This window comes from Cyphomyrmex costatus, unplaced genomic scaffold, assembly GCF_001594065.2.
Source record: "Cyphomyrmex costatus isolate MS0001 unplaced genomic scaffold, Ccosl1.0 scaffold92, whole genome shotgun sequence".
Lineage (NCBI taxonomy): Eukaryota > Metazoa > Arthropoda > Insecta > Hymenoptera > Formicidae > Cyphomyrmex > Cyphomyrmex costatus.
In genome coordinates, this window is record NW_017280506.1 from 234,806 (window position 1) to 242,234 (window position 7,429).

A 7,429-nucleotide genomic window follows, 5' to 3' on the forward strand; every position below is an offset into this window, starting at 1 on the left:
TTATTTTTAGATTTGTATTTAGCTAAATTTTCGAATATTTTAGCAAAATTGTGTTTTCCATGCATAAGTATTTTTCCGTTTGGCATGCAAACAACTTTGTTTCTAAATTACTACCGATTGTTCGATGTTCTTTACATAAGATAAGATAACATTCACTTTTTCCATTGAACTTAGATAAGCGAACAGTGTCTTATCGATAAATTGCTTCGGAAAGATCACGACGTGTAAGAGTCTCATCAATTAAGGATTAACACCTCAATATGGATAAAACCGATTCTTCGTGTAGACTTCGAAGATCTTGGAATTATCGATAATTAAAACTGGGTTTACAACCTCGCTTTAAGAAACGCTAAGCCGTAAAACGACAAGAAATTGACCAATCATAGTTGAATGCAAAAAAAATAATCTACTGGTTAATTTCTTACGGCTTTACGGCTTAGGGCCTCTTAAAGCGAGGTTGTGGACCCAGCCTAAGATAGAAAAAATGACTCTCTTCCTAAATGAGTACTATATAAATAGTGACGTGAAAATTGGAGTGACTATCAAAGGATTCGATCGACGTTTTTCGCGGTTGAGTCCGGAAAAAGATTTACGGTGAGTTATTCGCGTCTCGATGCTAAGCGCGTTTAGCCGAAAGCTGTGATGCAAATACATCTAGAAAAAAAATGTTATCGTCACGTTGCGAATGCGTGTCACAGTCATTGCCGTCGTCGTCGTCGTCTTCATCACATATTGTCGTCATCGGCAGGCTCACGGCAAAGCGCGGAAAATTGGCACGCGTCGCGCACGCGGTGCGCGCATTTTAATCTGCGCGGAAGTATTTACATCTTCGCGAGTAGGATTAATGACGCACGAGCGAAAAACAAGGGAGAGAGGGCATGCTAGCTACGCGAAAAAAAAACGATCTTGCTAAAAATCATTCGACGTCATTCCTCCGTTGGTCGTGACACTTCCCGCATGAAGAGATAACGTTTCTTCAATTGTATTCGAAAAGAACAGTTTTGTCGCGTATTGAAAACTTTAGCTAGATACAAATGTGAAAATAACTTTGTTGAACTATAAAAGTAATTGTAGGAAACCCAAGTGTGTGGAGTATAGTGCTGCAAAAAGAGATTCTAGCAACCAGGTTCTTACATAATTATTTGGATGATTCAACAGAATTATTTTTAGATCTGTATCTAGTTAATTTTTTAGATACTTCAGCGAAACTGTCCTCTCTTTTCCCACATTAATTGCAAGAATATAATTTCTACGTGGAAAGAACGATTTTGCTGAAAAATAAAAAAGAATCTAGGTAGATACAGATCTGAAAATAATTTTGTTAAATTATAAAAATAATTACCTAGAAAACGCAAACATGATGACTCAAAAAAGTTTTGATACTCTAGCAATTAATTTCCTACATAATTATTTGCACAATACGACGCAAATATTAGCTTAATATTGGCTCAATATTATATCCAATATTTAATCAATATATCGCCAATATAAATTTATACTAGAATTTGTAAATACTTGAGTAAAACGATCCTTTTCATGTACTATTTGAAGAACCATTATCTCTTTCAACTTTGAATTTCTGCAGTACAAATTTTTATGCTCAAAACGACCAATATGTATCTACTCGCAAGTTTTAAATAGATAATAATTCCAAATATGTAACTTAGATTTGCGTAAATGTACTATTAAGCGTATAAATATATATACGTATTAATATGAAACTCGTGTCATATTACGCATTGGGAATTGACGCTTGAGAATTGAAGATTAGAATTTAACCAATCAAAACGAAACAAATCGAAATTAAAATTATCTGACTCGTCGAATTTTGATCTCTAATTCACAATCCTCAGTCTTCAATGTGTAGTATGACAAGGGCTTAAGACCTTTAAAATTCATAATGCCCGTATTATACTTATGCATTAAAAATTAAGGATTACAAATAAAAGATTGGAGTTTTATCAACTATAAATAATTTTAATTTTAATCCGTTTCGTTTTAAAATTAGTTGAATTCTAATCCTCAGTTTACAATCCTCAATCTCTAATACGTAGTACATACAACATGGGCATAATGTCGATATGCGCATATAAAATTCTAAAATAATTGTGTTCGGGAATCGCGCTATCGACGCTGTTGTCCCTCTCTCCCTCCCTCCCTCTCTCCCTCCCTCCCTATCTCTCTCTCTCATTCTAGACTAGCGTTAACAGCGTACTTTCCGAACACAGCCCTGGATAAACAATCATATATAAATGAAGTTCTTGGATTACGCGATATTCACAATAAGAGATAAAGGAATATATTAGGATGCGCATTAATTTTAAAGGATTTTTAAGAGATGGTGTAACTAGTACTATCGCATCGGACCATATTGTTGCTACCTTCATGTCAAAGCACCATCATGTAGCTTTTCAGTATGTATCATTTTGCCTAAGTGTAAACAATATTGATTTTTTGAGCATTGAATATGTCGAATTTTGTACTAACAAAACGCAATTTGCGGGAAGCATTGCTTTTTTGCTTCTATTTGAAGAAAAGTGTTGCTGAAAGTCAACGAATGTTGTCGGAAGTTTATGGTGATTACACTCCATCGATTTCAATATGAATACTGGTTTCGACGCTATAAAAGAGGTTAATTTTAGGTTTGTTCTTTTTACTGAACTGGTGCACAGAGTGCAATACTATAAGTGAAGTGAAACAGATATACATTTGTTTCATTTCAACTTATTGTACTGTATGCATCAATTTAGACAGTGCAGGCAAAAAGAACAAGCCTTTTGACACGGAAGACAAGGAACGTCCAGATCAGCCGAAAAAGTTTGAAGATGACAGAGTGGAAGCTTTACTCGATGAAGACCCGAGTCAAACGCAAGAAGAACTTGCAGAATCATTAAATGTTGATCGAGCAACGATTTCCAGACGTTTAGGCTCGATTTTTCATTATCTGGTTAACTTGTGGTTAAACTTAACCTGATGTTTTATCCAATGAGCTTCATCTATGGTGATGTCATGGATAAAGCTCATTGGGTGAAACATCAGGTTAAGCTTAATCACAAGTTAACCAGATAATGAAAAATCGGGCCTTAAAGGCCATTGGAATAATTCAAAAGCAAGGAAATTAGGTCATACGAGTTGAAGCCATGGGACATCGAAAGGCGCAAAATGACCTGTTAATTGTTGCTTCAAAGATACAAAAAAAAGAAATTGGATACGCTACAATAATCCAAAGCGCAAAAAATCATGGTGCAGGCCAGGCGAACCATTAACAAAGAATATGGCGCCAAGCTCATGGTCTGTATTTACTATTTGGGATCAGTTGGGTGTAGTGTATTATGAGCTGCTCCAATCCAACGAAATCATCACTGGGCAATGCTACCAACAATTGTCAAACAGTCGATTTTGAGGATAACCTCAAAAGATGTGTCGTTCTTTCGACGTGGAATCCACATATTACTAGAAAGATGGAAAAAAGTAGTGGCAATGGACGATATTTTGAATGATCAATTTGTAACCATTTTTTCACAATAACGCCATATTTTTACCAAAAAATCCCTTAAAATTAATGCACACTAAGTGCATTCTATAATATATGCACATGCATGTGTGCATACATCACCGTTCATTTCACATTGGAAGCTGCGTGTACATCCTATAATATATGCACATGCATGTGTGCATACATCACCGTTCATTTCACATTGGAAGCTGCGTGTATGCAGGGTTGTCTGTCAATAGGCGAATACGAAAATTCCAGCCACGTGCAGATTTTGTCTATACTTGATGCAAATTTTGAAACTGTATGGTTGAGTGTTTTGTTTTTTCGTTAGAATGTAAGACTATACGCATCAATATTTATTGTCACGATCGAATTTTTTTAGAGAGAGAGTTTTACGAAATTTGTACAGTTAAAACTCACCTTACTTACTTCCATTACTTTGTGTCAGATTTCAGGATTCTTTTTCTAATGTTATACACGGCGTGTTTTAATATTTTATGTCTGTGTATTGCTATTCTTCAATGTTTTTTGTATTAAATAAGACAAAACAGAATTATGAACAGAATTTTAATATAGTGTTGCTTCAATTTTATCCGGAATTTAAATATAAATGATAGAAGATCTAAAGTGACACTTTAAAGTCCTAAAGTGTATTTAAAGAAGTACGAAGAGTTATTAGAACAAAAAATTAAATTGTTGAAATAAAAAACTTTTTGTGGTATTTATGTGCATATATTTAAGGCTATCAATTTAACGACTTAATGCTTTTGCGATCTTTTTATCATTAATAAAAATCGTAAAGATAAGATGTTATAAAAATACTAACCGATCATATTTATATTATTGTACATATCTTGTCAAAAGCTTAAATTAATGTTTATCTTTCTTTAGGATCTAAGATATAATCTAAACGTAAAACGATAATAGCACAGGTTTTAATTGTAGCTGATCAACACTGCGCTATATTGCGGGATTAAAGTATTTCAATCGGATTAATGCGTCGGTTCAACATCGATTTTCTTTCGGATTCCTCGGCTCTCGGCGGTTATCTAATCTGTTTTTTTTTTTTCGTATATAACGTTATATTTTTTGTTTTTATTCAACTTTTATGTCTCGTAAATAAGTTTATTACGCGATAACGTTCCGGATGTACTTACTTGATCTATGAATAAATCTATTTCGCAGATAAACATTGGACGTTGGAATGTACAATAGAATCAACGTGACCTCTCAACTACGATAAGCGTTCATGTTGAACATTTCGAAGCATTAAAATGTGAATCACGCATAATTGTTGAAGTGTGCGATTTTTTATCTGATTATACATGCTCGACAGTATTCTTGAAAGCGAATAATCGAGATAAGAAATTGAGAAGCGTGTACTGTAAAATAACGTTGCAAAATTTGAATTAAATCATAGCTTCTCTAAATTTCCTTAAATGTATCCGTTTAAAATAAAGAAATAAGTGTTTTTTTTTTTATCATCATTGTCTTTCTTGTTGAGCTATTCTTGTAAGTTATTCGTTGATTTATCATTCATCATTCGATTGTCGCTTTCAATTTTCAATTGCATGTTTGCATTGAAGACAAGCAACTTCGATCAACGGAAGAAGAATTATCGAAGACGTACGAAACAAATATATGCCACGGTGATGAAGCAATAAATTGCTTTATTTACTAACAATAAGTACAAAGACAACCGATTAAATATTATCAGCGTCTTTGTAATTTTGGAAGGAGCACATTAAGGATCTTTAATTAACATTTAAATTTATATATATATATATAGCAACTAGTTTGACATTTCTTATGTTATTATCCTCTTACAATAAATAATAATAGAACTCAAATTCTATGCAAAATTAATATTGAGCTTAAATGATAAAAAAAAAAAGGATAGGTAAAAGAGAGATGTTCTTCGAAGGTCTTGTGTCCATGATGCTAAAAATCGGTTCGAAATCTCGGACAGAAAAAGAATCGACTAATCACATTCGTCATGTGACCGAATAGTTCTTTCTTTGTTTGAAATCTCGGAGCGATTTTTAACATTATGAATACAATACTTAAGATAAATTGGAAATACATTTTGAAGGATAAATAAAATAAATAATTGTTTTTTATCTTAATCCTAATCGATATTCGCTCTATAAAATTTTCTTAACCCTCTATGAAGAGCATTGTGTTGTCATAAAAAAAAATAATTCTTTCTACTGTTAGGCGTCTCATTAGCAGAAATTTACAGCGGAACGGAACAGCGAAACCAATCACAATCGCAGAAAAGAAAACAGAATAATGACTGCAGAATTATGATTGGTCGCGCTGTTCCGTTCCGCTGTAAATTTCCATTCATGGAATGCCAGCCTAAGTGAATTCTATCGATATTGATTATATCAATGTACATAATCTTTATGGCGAGTAGAAACACCATACTTTAGTATTCGATGTTATATACATCTTGAGTTTTTAAGGCACAAAGATGACCATAACTAATTGTGAGTAGCAGAACATATAACGTAGTTGATCAAAATATTGTATATTGACCTACGACTCACGTTTTATAACTCAATTACGACTACTTTTGTGCTGAGACCCTGAAGCATTGTGTCCACGGTGCTAGAACTCAGTCCTTGGATCCAGAATTGGTAAAAACATGTTTTAAATAATTTAAAACATGCTTAATCGATGTTTTAAATATGTTTTTTATAATACTGTTCCCTTATAGAAATTTAACACTAATACTGGCCAATTAATCACTTATTTTCAATATTAAAAGTATTGTTAACAGTATTTTTAATAAGTGATTAATTGGCCACTATTAGTGTTAAATTTCTATAAGGGTTTAAAGCATACTTGAAGCATTAAAAACATGTTTAAAAAGAAATATAATATTGTATTCTTTAAAAAAAAAAAAAAACATTAGTTTTTTTCAACCCTGCTTGGATCCAGGAATGTATAGTCAATCAACATGTAGTTTTTGCGGAAAAACGGCAAATTGATTGATTAAAAGTAGCCGTAATTGAGTTATAAAACGTGAGTCGTAGGTCAATATACAGTATTTTGATCAACCTACAACTACGTTATATAATATATTCCGCTACTCACAATCAGTTATGGTCATCTTTGTGTCTTAAAAACTCAAGATGTATATAAGCATTCACGGTCTGAGAATGAGAATTGAGTTCTAGTACTGTGAACATAAGGTTTAAAGCTTCTGAGCAGTGAACTCTATAATATACTGGAGTGAGGGCACAATTCATAAACAGGACTCCAATCAAAGAATTGGTACTGTTTTCTTCGTCAGGGATTCGCTGATTGGCCAATGCTGTTTTATTATCAAAAGAGTCAGAAAGACTGATATTTTCTGCTCCGCCAGATTGCAGTTTTCTATAAGAAAGGCTTGCTCCAGTATACATATATATTATAGACTTTAGTGTTCCTGAGTTAGCCATATTGAATCGTGACATAAGCGACACGTTAATTTTTTTTACATATTTGCAAATAAGGACAATTTGGATAAAACGGAATAATGAGCTGCAAAACATTTGTGAAAATGGGTCAAAAATGCCGACATTATCTGTACCTCCCCCCTTCCCCCTCCCGACAGCAAATACTTATTGTTAGTCGAAAAAGGCTCGCGAGGTGAAAATAGACTATATATGCGCATTAAATAAAATACACTTCTAGTAAATTACTTAATAGTAAATACACTTTACGTGCCTTTTAAGATTATTTACTATCAGGAGGGATAAGGATAATTTCGGCCCATTTTTACAAGTGTTTTACAAGCATACAGCGATCCTATTATTCCGTTTTATTCAACTTTATTTACAAATGACATGTAAAAGAATCAATGTGTCGCTTATGATGCATTTCTTGCTTGTGACGTCTAGTCATGATTCAATATGACTAAGGTGACTACTCAAGAGCTTTAAA